The following is an 11141-nucleotide window of genomic DNA, read 5'->3' as shown; positions in this document are numbered from 1 at the left end:
ATTTATCTTTTTGAGTATATTTCTTTGTATAGTTTTTAAAATGTGGATTCTTTTGATATTATAACAAATATACTTTCACAGTCTACTTAGAAATCATATTTCCAATTTCAAGAATTGTGTTAGAAAGCACCATATTTGACCCTTTATTCTTCCCCTTGATTTTGTAGTTGTCTTATAAATTACATTTACATACAGCAATAACACAATAACACATAACACAATGTTCTCAACTCTCAAAACATTGTTTTTTATACTTACCTGAGGACAATTTTTCACTGCTTTTTAGAGCGAGAAGAAGGCAGGGATAGAAAGAGATAGAGATGAGAGAGAGAGAGAGACATCAATGTGGAGAAACAATAATTGGCTGCCTTCTTGTACATACCCTGACTGAGGATTGAACACACAGCCTAGGTATGTCACTGGCTGGAAATTGAACCTGCAACCCTTTGACCTATGAGTTGATGCTCCAACCAACCAGGGCCCAAACACATTTTAAAGAACACAAGATGTCTTTGTTTCCTTCTGGTAACATTTCTCTATTTGGAGAACTTCCTCTAGCAATTATTATTTTTTTAAATTTATTTATTTTTAGAGAAAGGGGAAGGGAGGGAGAAGAGAAGGAGACAGATATCGATGTGAGAGAGAAACATTGATTGGTTGCCTCTCACATGCCTCAACTGACTGCCCCACAACCTCAGATGTGCCCTGACTGGGATTGAACCAGCGACCTTTTGCTTGGTAGAATGACACACACCTAACTGAGCCACATTGGTCAAAAATCCTTTAGCAATTCTTTTTTTTTAACTTCTTTTTTTAAGATTATTTATTTATTTATTTATTTATTTAGAGAGGGAAGGGAGGGAGAAAGAGAGAGGGAGAGAAACATCAATGTGTGGTTGCTGGGGGTCATGGCCTGCAACCCAGGCATGTACCTTGACTGGGAATCGAACCTGCGACACTTTGATTCGCAGCCCGCGCTCAGTCCACTGAGCTACGCCAGCCAGGGCTAGCAATTCTTTTAGAACAGGCTTGGTGCGGTACATGCTCTTGCTTTTCTTATTCTCACAGTGTCTTTATGTCACCTTTGTTCTCAAAGAATATTTTGCTAGATATATTATTCTAGGTTGACAGTACTTATTTTAAAATACTTTATTTTTAAAATATATTTTATTGATTATGCTATTACAGTTGTCCCAGTTTTTCCTCCTTTGCTGCCCTCCACCCAGTAACTCCCATTCCCTCTGGCGATCCGCACCCTCAACCCCCCAGGCCCTTAGTTCAGGTCCATGGGCCATTCATATAAGTTCTTTGGCTTCACTATTTCCTATACTGTTTTTAACATCCCCATGTCTATTCTGTACCTACAAATTGTGCTTCTTAACCCCTGCATCTTTTTCCCCATTCTCCCTCTTGCCCCTTTCAACCTATAATCCTCCAAATGATCTCCATATCTATGATTCTGATTCTGTTCTGCTTGTTTGCTTAATTTGTTTTTTAGATTTAATTGTTAGTATTTGTGAATTTATTTCCATTTTAATGTTCATAATTTTGATCTTCTTTTCCTTAAATAAGTCTCTTTAACATTTCATATAAAAATGGTTTGGTGATGATGAACTACTTTAGCTTTACTTTGTCTGGGAAGCACTTTATCTGCCCTTCCATTCTAAATGGGAGCTTTGCTGGATAGTGTAATCTAGGTTGTAGGTCCTTGCTTTTCATTACTTTGAATACTTCTTGCCAGTCCCTTCTAGCCTACAAAGTTTCTATTGAGAAATCACCTGAGAGTCTTATGGGAACTCCCCTGGAGGTAACTAACTTCTTTTCTCTTGCTGCTCTTAAGATTCTCTCTTTAACTTTAACCTTTGGCACTTTAATTATGATGTGTCTTGATGTGTTCCTCTTTGCATCCATTTTGTTTAGGACTCTGTACACCCTGGACTTGCATGTCTATTTCTGTCACCAAATTAGGGATTTTCTTTCATTATTTTTTCAAATAAGCTTTCTATTTCTTGCTCTTTCTCTTCTTCTTCTGGCACCCCTATGATTCAAATGTTGGTATGATTGAAGTTGCCTCAGAGGCTTCTTGTCCTATTCTTGTTGTTTTGGGTTCTTTTTCTTCTTGTTCTGTTTGAATGTGTTTTTCTTCCTTACGTTCCAAATCTTTCATTTGATTCTTGGTTTCATCTAATCCACTGTTGATTCCCTGTAAACTTTTGTTTCACTTAGTGTAACCTTCATTTCTGTATGGGTCTTTTTTATGTTTTTTAAGTACCCAATGAGTTCCTTGAGCATCCTGATAACCAGTGTTTTGAAATCTGCATCTGATAGGTTGCTTATCTTCATTTTGATTAGTTCTTTCTCTGGAGTTTTGTTCTACTCTTTCATTTGAGACATATTTGTTTGCTCCTCATTTTGGCAGCCTCCCTGTTTCTTTCTATGTATTAGGTAGAGCTGCTTTGACTCTCTGTCAGAGTAGCGTGACCTATTGTAGAAAGGTGCACCCATAGTTGGATGGGGCAGACCCTTATGTAACTGCCAGGGCAGGGCAACCCATGAACCAGGTTGATGGAGTCTCAGATATGGTGTAACTGCTCTGTGGCTCTGCGTTGGGGAGGCCAGAAAATGGGCAATGGCTGCTGCCTGGCCTCTGGAGTTTTGTTCAGGAGGAAGCTGTCCCTGGCACTTGCCCTGATTCCAGACACTTCTGTTTCTCCCTGAATGCCAGTGTGCTTTTCCAGCTGCTGTCCTGGTGCTGGAGCCCAGAGGGAGTGAGTCTGCATAAATCCTAGGACCACTGTAAGCCCTTTAAAAGGAGACACTTGAGAATCCTGCAGTTTCTTCCCCTGCCCAACCCATGCTGGTTTGGGGGGACTCATCTTCCTAGCACTGGAACCCTGTTTTGGGGAGTCAGGTCTGGGGCTGGGATTCCTTGCTCCCAAGGTATCCCTCCTGATTTTTATCCACCACTTGTGGGCATGGGACCACCCATTCTGTGTTTCTGTGTCTCTACCCCTCCTACCCATCTGGATGAATGTGACTTCAATTCCTTGGTTGTTGGACTTCCGTAAAGCTCAATTTTCTGACATTTCTGGGTAAGAGTTGTTTTATAATTTAGTTGTAATTTTTGTTGTGTTTGTGTGAGAAGAAGAGCAATGTTTACCTACTCCTCCATCTTGACTGAAGTCTACTGTTGAATGTTAACTTAAAAATGGGAAAATCCAATGTCCATACAATTAACTTGCAAATAAACTTTTGTAACCCATTTATAAGTTTGGAACTATGTTCTCTCAAGTCCAGGTTAATTTGATCTGAGTCCTTGCATTTGTTAATTTCTTGTTGTGGCTGTAAACGGTCAGATGAGCAGAGTCAGTCTGAAGTTGGGGATTTAATTTTTGAAAATATAAAATATCTTAATCTTGAGGAGCTTGTTGAGGAGTTAGTTGTCTGGGCTGTTTACTTCAAGTCTCCCAGGTGTTTTGTGTGCTGTGTGGTTCCCTGACTCCCTCAGAGCCCGGATTCCTTGATGTCAAGGGTTTCCTTGTGCAGTTAGCTTCACCTGAGGTGGAGTCAGCAGGTGGGATAAAGGTGCACAGCACTGTCTCCTCCCTGATTAACAAGCTCCACTCTCCAACAGCTTCCTGGGAGACTCAGTCAGCTTTGAAGATCAGTCAAATTTTGAGTCCATTTACATCACCATTAATGCAGCTCTCTGCAGCCAGGGAGATGCTTCAAGAACTCATGATACAGATGGAATGGTTGAATCAACTACATTTTTTGGTTAGAGATTGTGTCAGTCTAGCTTGATTTTTCAAAGTGTGATCAATCCATTCCCACTTCGCTCCTACAGCTGGTTGTAGTTAGTATTTCAAAGTCTCTGAAGCACACTCCTCTGTAGGGTGTACAATTCTCTGCTGTTCCCTCTTGCATCAAGCTGACAGGAACAGTAAGATCATCTTGGTCAGTCCCTTCTTTCTTTAAGGGGAGCCAAGTTCCCAGTGAACAACTTAGGAAAGCTAGTCCACATAGTTTGTTTTAGCACATTTCTGTTGTTAAAGGACTAGTTGAATCATCTGCTGAGTTGTCTTGCCAGTAGAGAATATTTGTTGGATGGTGCAAGCAATTGGGCATTTAATGAGGGGATTCCCTTCTAGTGCGGTTTGTCTGTTTCTTTGTGGTGTGGGGGTGCTCAGCTTCATGTCTGTGTGTTTGGATTCTGTTCATGAGCAGCTGCTGGATGTCCTGTCTGTGCCTAAAGTGCTTTAAATACAGCACACCACTTTCTCCTAAATTTAACGATTTCTAACAAGGAATCAGCAGTCATTTGAATCTTTATTTTCCTATAAGTAATATGTCATTTTCTCTGGCTGTTTTCTTTTTTCTTTTCTTTTTTTGAATAATTTAAGATAACTGAGGAACTTTTTTTTCCTTTTTGGTTTCACTTATTTATTTTTAGAGAGAGGGGAAGAGAAGGAGAAAGAGGAGGAGAGAACTATCAACGTGTGATTGCTTCTTGTGTGCCCCATACTGGGACCTGGCCCGCAACCTAGGTACATGTCCTGACTGGGAGTCGAACTGGCAATCCTCTGGTTCACAGCCCACACTCAATCCACTGAGCCACACTAGCCAGGGCTTCTCTGGCTGCTTTCAATCTGAACTTCTGAAATCTGAAGGTTATGTCCTTCACCAAAGTTGGTAAGTTTTCAGCTATTATTACTTCAAATACTTTTAATTGCTCTGTATTCCTTTCTATCCTTTTGGGGCACTAATTACAAGAACACAGACTTTTTGATATTGTCCCACAAGCCCCTGAGGCTCTGTTAATTTTTTTATTCAATCTTTTTTCCTATTGTTCAGATTGGATAATTCCTATTAATATACCTTCAAGTTCAGAGTCTTTCCTCTCCCATTTTCATTCTGTAATTGAGCCCATGCAGTAAATTTTTATTCATTATTGTGTTTTTCAGTTTAAAAATTTTCATTCATTTCTGTTATTTCTAGTTCTATGCTGAGACTTTCTATCTCCCCATTTATTTCAAGAGTGTTCACCTTTACTCTGAGCACTTTTATAATAGTTGTTCTAAAGTTTTTATTAGCTAACTCCAACATCTGTGTCATGCTGGCATTGGCATCAGCTACTTTTTCATTTCCCATGTGTTTTTCCATTTTTTTGGTATATTTAGTAATTTTGGATTGTATACTGAACATTTGAATATTAAGTTATGAGAGCCTGACTTTTATTTAAATTTTATGAAGATTGTTGAAAATTTAATTTTAGAGGGCAATCTGGTTGGACTCAGGCCAGAAGTTCCAACCAGTCTTGTTGTAGTTTCAATGTAATTTGTTTTTAAAAAAACTGTTCAGTTTTATGTAGATCTAGCCCATGTGTATGTGCCACCCAGTGGCCAATTTCAGATTTGGGTCATAGGTAAACTGTAATTCTGTTCTCCAAGTCTGTATGCTATTTAATGAGGGTAAGGCTAAGAATCCATAAATGACTTTATGGGCTTGCTTTGCTGATCTCTTCCCTCCCCCAATCTTTACAGTTCTCTGGGTTCCCCCCTTTTTAGCCTCTATCTGTAGAGCTGGGGCTTTATGTACCCCAATCTACCATGTACTTCTGTGAATGCATCCGCATCTGGGTCAAGCAGTGGGAAGACAGAACAAAAGTAAGGAGGATTCACCATATCCTCTTGGGACCACAGCTCCTCTGATTATAGAGCACGACTCCCCTTCAGAATTTTAGCCGTCCCTGGGTTTTTTCCCCACTGCTGGTGCACAACAAAATGCAGAAAAGAAGAATGGAGTATTTCCTTACTTTTTGCTGATCATTAGGAGACTCCTTACCCACTCTGAGTGAGAATCAGAGAATTTCTCCTGGAACTCTGCCTGTGCAGATGACCAATTCTGGGTTTTATGCAGCCTTAAGCACAGGAAGAGGAGATACCTCATAGTATGTGAAACTCATCTTTTTCAGTTTGCCTGCTACCTATTTCTTCTCACAGTCCTCAGGTAGCTGGTCCATGCACTCAAATAGCTGGTCTCTGTAGGATTTATAGTTGGGAGATAGGGCAAAGTGTGTTTATTCCAAGTTACCCTGAACCATAACTTCAAAGGTAGCTTTTGATAAACTCATTACCATTATGCTGACCTGAGGGTGATGTTTATGTGCTTCGAAATCCTAGGATACCAGGATGTGGAGTTAGGAGTGTGTGGGAAATCTTTGCATCTTCTGCTCAGTTTTGCTGTGAACTTAAAACTTCTCTAAGTATAAAGTCTATTTTATTTTTTTATTTAATCCTCACCTGAGGATATGTTTAGTGATATGAGAGAGTTGGAGAGAGAGACAGAGACAGAGACAGAGACAGAGACACTGGCTGCCTCTGGTATGTGCCCTGACTGGAAATTGAACCCGCAACTTTTTGGTATATGGGACAATGCTCCAACCAAGTGATCCATGTGGCCAGGGCTAAAGTCTATTTTAAAATGGAAAAAAATATCCTAGGTGAATGCTTCTCACACTTCAGCATATGTATTTAGCATAAGTGATTGACCAAAATTTGAGAACTACTGTTGGGATACAACCTGGGTTCCTCAGAAAGCACTGCTGAAGCAGAAGGGTTCTGTGCTATTACTTTATTAGGGAGTAAAGTTCTGGAAAAGGAGAATAAGGCAGGTTAGGAGGGAGGTAATATGAGGACATGCTATGTAGCTGGCTGCTGCTAAGTGTGACTAATTGTTAGATTCAGAGGAACCATCCCAGAGGCTATAAATAGTGAGTCTTGAGACTGTCCAGGATTGATGAGAAACATAGAAAAAGGGAAGAATTTATGCACTGGCTCCTGTCTCCCACTGGTCAATGGGTCCCCTGCTGGGTGATGTATGAATGGTACCGGTGGGGAAAAGGGAGCCAAAACAGGGAAGCTCTGAAACAGGAAGTGAAAGATGCGGGGAAGGAATGGCAGCTGAAACGAGATACTGAGCCTGAGATATTCTGAAGTGGTTCATAAAACATGTCAAAAGAGTATTTTGAAAAGTTAAGGAAACTCTCAGATTAGTGGCTAAATTCGAGGCATGGAACTACAAAGTATTGTAGCTACATTTTTCACCACAGCTTTCTTTTGGGCCAGGCTAGGAAGGTTCTGGCTGCCTAGGTATTCCCCATGAAATTCTTTCGAGGTGATCTCAGCTGAACCATGATAAAGTGCTATCGTTCAGCCACTTTGGGCATACAGAATGGCAGTGTCATGTGGTTCGATTTAATAGAATATGTTAAGATTTTCCACAAGGAACTGTAGGAACTACTATGCCTGTTTAGAAAACACTTCAGCTAGAAATCAGAATAAGATCTCAGATGGTGAGTGAATGAATATTCAAGACAAAAGTGACTAAAAAGTCACTAGTCATGAAAGGAAGATAAAATGCATCAGCTTCCTCAGTAAAGAATTATAAAAAAGACTCAAAACATTTAAAACACAATTGTCGTGCCCTGGCCAGGAAGCTAGGTTGGTTAGAGCATTATCCTGATACACCAAGGCTGTGGGTTTGATCTCCAGTCAGGGCACATACCAGAAGCAACTAGTGAATGCATCAGTAAGTGGAACAACAAATTGATGTTTCACTCTTTAAAAATATCAATACCCCCCCCCCCCCAATTGTTGCAAAGCCATGTCAATCCCTAATGTGTTCATTTTCTGGCTTTCAGGCTGTGCCCTGGGATTACTGGAATAAGCAAATGTACAATTAGTGAGACATCTACTCATCAATGGTACACAGACTTGAAAGCAACCTGAGATCACTTTCTGAAAGCCCAGATGAGACAGAGTTCTATCCAGGATACCAGGGCCCTAACCTCTCCCACTTGATAACTATTCTTTGTAAGAAGATAAAAGATTTGGGTTCCTTCTTTATAATTAGAGAGTTTACATGTGTAGTCACACTATTAAATTATTCTTTTCTGACTGCAGTTGATTAGAGGACTACCTTAACAGATTCATATACACTAATATTAATTTAGGCCTTTTGAAGAACAATTGGAAGTAGGACCAAAGAAAGAAGTTAAAAACGAGTTAACTGAACAATTGCAAGGTTTTCTTAGTATAAGACACTCTTAGTATTATGGTTTTCCATTTTACTATGAACTAACCTTAGTATATAGATATTCTTTCTCAGTTTGCTTATGGGAGGTAGAATACATAAATAGATATGTAAATAAACCTCATAAAAATAAGGATGTAATTAAGTTAAATATAGAGTATTATATAACCTTTAAGGCTAAATAAGGTCTTCTTGCAGTGATAGTAATTCTGATGCTATATTAGAAGGAAATATAATTGTAGGCTTCCTAAACACAATTGTTGCTTGAATGTTATTCTACTGCAGAGCAAGCCCTATTCACAGAAAGACTAAGAGGCTGTCCACTGAGCATGGAGCGGAAGCTTGAAAAGAGATCAGGCTTGTCCTGATCTCTTTTTACAAAGAACTAGAATTTATTCCTTAAGTTTCTTTCCATTCCCAACAAGCTCTGTGATGGGTATTATTTCTACTTGTTAAATCTAGGAATCTAACGAGCTGAAAAATACTGCCTCATGCCTATATAAAGCCAACATCCCCTCATACGCAGCAAAAATATCATTATTTAAAAATTGTCTGGTGTTAGATATATGTCATGTTAGAAAAGAGAACTTTAAAAAAAGATTTTATTTATTTATTTTTAGAGAGAGGGGAAAGGAGGGAGAGAGGGAGAGAAACATCAATGTGTGGTTGCCTCTTGTGCACCCACTACTGGGGACGTGGCCTGTAACCCAGGCATGTGCCCTGACCGGGAATCGAACTGGTGTCCCTTTGGTTTTCAGGCCAGCACTCAATCCACCAAGCCACATCAGCTAGGGCAGAAAAGGCAACTTTTAATATTAACAAGACAGATATTGATATAAGGTCTTAGAAAGCTTTATTGATTAAAAATTTCTTTAAAAACCTTGTCCTGCTATATAGAAATGAAATTAATTATTCACAGTATGGGGTTTCACAATGTAAAAAAGGATAATTAGTGATATTTTGTGAAGCTATAAATTAAACTTACAAATTAGTAGACAGTATTTAAAATACTTGGATTATTAATCCAAGATCTAAGAAATGCATTAGAAATTATCAAATACAGAATAAAGTTCTAAGAAATGGCAAGAGCAGATGGAGAACTGATGTATCACATTGAAGAGTTACGGAAAAAAGACTGCAAACAAAACAGCAAACCTTAAAACATGGCAAGAATAATATACTTGTAAGATATATCTATAAATCTGTTCACGAAAGCCCTGGGAGAAAAGTTAGTAGTCACAAAAATGAGTAAAGTGTGAGCTTATGATGTTAGGATGGTGCATCCTGACACACATCGCCTTGTGCCTAAGTAGATAGAGCTTGAATGTGAAATTGGCTTTAACTCCAACATTAGTGATTATATTTAACTGGAGTAACCATACACGACAGATGGCAAACACAAGGCCCATGGGCTGAATCCAGCCCTCCACCTTGTTGTATACAGCCTGGTACCCTGGTTCTACCCAGCAGCAGCACCGAGCTCCTTGCCCCTAATGAAGGAGTAGTTACATTTATACAGTCCTAAAACTACATTCAGCCCTTGAAGGCAACCGTGAGGCTGGAGTGGCCCCCGGTGAAAATGATTTTGACACTCCTGTCATACACCTATTTTAGTAACATTTTACTATAACATTATGGTATTTCACAAAATATTTGGGAGGACTTAAGAACTTTTCCAAGACAGAATGAGAGAGAGAGAGAGAGAGAGAGAGAGAGAGAATAAGAATGATTGATTTCTGGGCCTAGTCTTTTGTGGATATATTTATTTCTCTAGTCAAAATGCAAAAATTTAGAAGACTGAGGTACAGCTATTGTAATGAAGAATATTTTTAGCTATAGTTTGCTCCTTGTGGTCACCTAACTTAAAATGCATATGAACAAATTGAGTGAGAAATGTTTTCATATGTTATCATATACATTTCAAGACAATCAACTAGTTATCGTTTATCTCAAAATATTGGTAAAAATCATGAAAGCTGAACTCCAAGCCAGATGCATGGGGATAACCTTTGTAGGATTTACTTTAAAATATTAGCACATCTGTTGTTTCTGATTCTGCCCCATCTGTTGATAGCCATTTCAAGAAAAGGAAGGAAAAAACCTTCAGAAGGCTGAGACATCAGTCTTACTTGGGGGAAAAAAAGAGCATGCCTTTTCAGCCATTTCATCTTTTACACGATTATTTTAGAAAGAAGTGATTTCAACTTGTTCTGTCCAATTTTAAAGTAGTCTGTAGCTTTTCGAGAAGCCTTTAGAGGTTAAGAATACAGATTCTGGAGCCAGATTGTCTAGACTCAAAATCTGGGACCTCTGTTTATTTGTAGTATGACCATAGGGAAGTTATTTAACCTCTCTTGCCTCACTTTCAACATCTATGACAAGGGTTGGCAGAGTTTTTATGTAAAGCACCTAACAGTAGATAACTTTAGGCTTTGTAAGCTGCATATAGTATCCACTGCTCCTCCATTTTCTTTTTTTGAAAGGTTTTAGACTTCCAGAAAAGATGAGGGCATAGGTAAATTCAGTACTCGTGTCCCTTCTCACAACCACATGAAAATTAGTTAAACTACAGAACCATCATTCAGAAACACCTGAAATTTAGCTGAATGGAAATTCTACAACTAGGGATTTAAAGACAAGACTGGTAGGAGGGGCAGAAATGCAGAATGGGCTGGTCCCACACCCACATGTGGCAGGTAAAATTGAGAGGGCTATCTTGGCTGCAGAGGTACCCTCTGAGGACTAAGGGGTCCCTGTTACACACCAGGCCTTCCAGCCCAGGGTTCCATCCAGTGCCATAAAGAGAAGCCCCATAACTTCTGGCTGTAAAAGCCAGTGGTGATTGTGGCTGAATGAAATGGAGTTTCTGGAGTCCCAGGCAGTGCCCCTTAAAGGGACCATATAGGAACTTACTTGGATACCCTCCCTCTGAGCTCCACATGGGGGCAGCAGCTTGAAAGGCACCAGAGACATACAGAGAGAAAAAGAACTGTGGATCAGGGCGAGAGCTGGGTTGGTGGAGAGGCCATTATTCCTTTGATGAACCC

Source organism: Phyllostomus discolor, chromosome 2, assembly GCF_004126475.2.
Source record: "Phyllostomus discolor isolate MPI-MPIP mPhyDis1 chromosome 2, mPhyDis1.pri.v3, whole genome shotgun sequence".
In the NCBI taxonomy this organism is placed as follows: Eukaryota; Metazoa; Chordata; class Mammalia; order Chiroptera; family Phyllostomidae; genus Phyllostomus; species Phyllostomus discolor.
Note: the sequence above shows the minus strand (reverse complement) of the source record.